Here is a 2,264-nt window from a genome sequence, read left to right as displayed (position 1 = left end):
CAAAGGGCCTCACAATTGAAAAGATTAAAGATATTTTTTTAACATTTAAATTGAACATTTCAAATAGATAAACCTAAAAAGTTTTATTTAATATGCCAGCAGCATAAGGAGACCACATGGTGGCACAGTGACACAGCCTGGAGGTGACGGCAGCATGGGGAGACCATAATCTGGCAGAATGACACAGCCTGGAGTTGGTGGCAGCAAGAGGAGACCATATAGTGGCTGAATGACACAGCCTTGAGGTGGCGGCAGCATTAGGAGACCATATAGTGGCTAAATGGCACAGCCTGGAGGTGGTTGAAGCATGAGAAGACCATATAGTGGTTGAATGACATAGCCTGGAGTTGGCGGCAGCAAGAAGAGACCACATAGTGGCTGAATGACACAGCGTGGAGGTGGTAGAAGCATAAGTAGACCATATAGTGGCTGAATGGCACAGCCTGGACTTGGCGGCAGCAAGAGGAGACCATAAAGTGTCTGAATGACACAGCCTGGAGGCGGCGGCAGCATGAGAAGACCATATAGTGGCTGAATGACACAGCTTGAAGTAGGTGGCAGCAAGAGGAGACCTTATAGCCCTTAGGACTATAACAGGGACAAAATTGTACACCACGTAGATGTACCTACGTAGTATTGACGTAATAGGGGAGTACAATACGCTCCACTACACTTAAAACAATATTTGTCTAGAACAGCAGCAGGTGTGTACTTTTGGCTGGCCTTTCACAGGAACTAGGCCCTTAAGACTTTAACAGGAACAAAATTGCACACCACCTATGTACGCATAGGTTACACTTAATAGGGGACAATATGCTCCACTACGCAACCTGTATTAGGCACTAATAGCAGGTGATTATGGCTTTTAGTGCTCTGCTCACCCTAACTGTCTGGCTACTAAGAGGTTTTAAATTGTTGTACACACCAGTGCTGCAGCACACAGTCGCTGTGTAGAACACCCAAAATTTTGCTTTCTCTCTCAATCTCTCTCCCTTCTCTATCAGTGCTTATAGGCTGGATTTGGGCTTGCAGTGAATCGCTGCTGTCAAAATGCTTTTCTGTGCAACACACACTGCTCTCTATCCCTCTCTTTCTCTCTCTCTGCAATATAATGCTGAAGTGACTGGCCGCAAGCTGGCTGCCGATTATATAGGGCTTTGAGATCACAGGGGTGGCTGGCTGATGATAGGCTCCATGCTGCATGTGATTCAGGGACATCCCGCCTATTTGGCTTGCTGCCTTCCCAGAGTTCCTTTGCCCCATGTCCTGACATGTGGAGCCACCATCCTAGATGCCCTGGAGCCTGGACCACACTAAATGGAGTTTAATTAAGCGATTCATGCAATCGAATCGCGTTGATATTCGGATTCGTTGCAAAGCAAATTTTTTCTGAAATTCGTAACGAATTCGGATTCGTCAGATTCGATTCGCTCATCCCTACTTATCATTGTAATTGCAAGAACAAGAAAGAAAATCTTGGAATTATTGAAGTCACAGGATAGACAAGTTAATTACATGCAAGTTTTCCTCTGCACAGGTTTTGATAAATCTCCCCCTTGGACACGCAAATCATCAACATCCCCTACTAGCAGCTCCATTTGCAATTACCGACCAGTGACATCCCAAATGTGCTCTATGGGAGACAAGTTTGGAGACGTTGAAGGCCATGGTAATATGTGTAGGCCATGTAGGCTGCTCACAGTAGTTTAGGTAGGACACTTTGTAGAAATGGTGATATCCTCTGGTTTCACAACCAGTTCAGTTTAACTGTAGCTGAGTTGTAATTTTACCAGGTATGAAAACTTGCTTCTCGGCCTTTTGGCTAAGATCAAGTGTAGTATCTGTTCTTATCAGTGGTTTAGTATTTGGCCATTGATGTAGGATGGAGGGAGCAGGTGTACCCGGGTGTTCCTGGGCTGGTTCTGAGGAATCAGCTCGGCGGTTGTCCTGATGTGACCGGTTTCCTCCGGGTCTCGTCATGAGGTAGAGGGGTGTACAGCCAAGGTACTTCTGTGCCTCGAGGAGTGGTGATCCTGAGGTGCCGAAACTCACTGGGTGTTATAACTCACTGAGTGAAAGCACTGTACCATTACTCTTCACCTTTGGCACTCATCCTTGGTATCCCAGCCTTCTGGCTAGGATCGGAGAAATTTTTATAGATCCGGATGGATGACCGGGCAGTATATCTGCACTTCATTCACTTATTTATTATTTTTTTTTATGTCACTGTGCCATGTTTCATGTTTTACTTTGTACACAGGATT

General features: G+C 45.5%; 1 pseudogene; it reads left to right on the top strand.

Moving 5' to 3' along the window:
* Window positions 1-1,802: 1,802 nt before the first annotated feature.
* LOC130294784 (U2 spliceosomal RNA) lies at window positions 1,803-1,962 on the top strand (annotated as a pseudogene).
* The last annotated feature ends 302 nt before the right edge of the window (window positions 1,963-2,264 follow it).

This window comes from Hyla sarda, chromosome 10 (assembly GCF_029499605.1).
Source record: "Hyla sarda isolate aHylSar1 chromosome 10, aHylSar1.hap1, whole genome shotgun sequence".
Lineage (NCBI taxonomy): Eukaryota > Metazoa > Chordata > Amphibia > Anura > Hylidae > Hyla > Hyla sarda.
The sequence above is the reverse complement of the archived record's forward strand: the minus strand, read 5'-3'. Positions and strand labels throughout refer to the sequence as shown.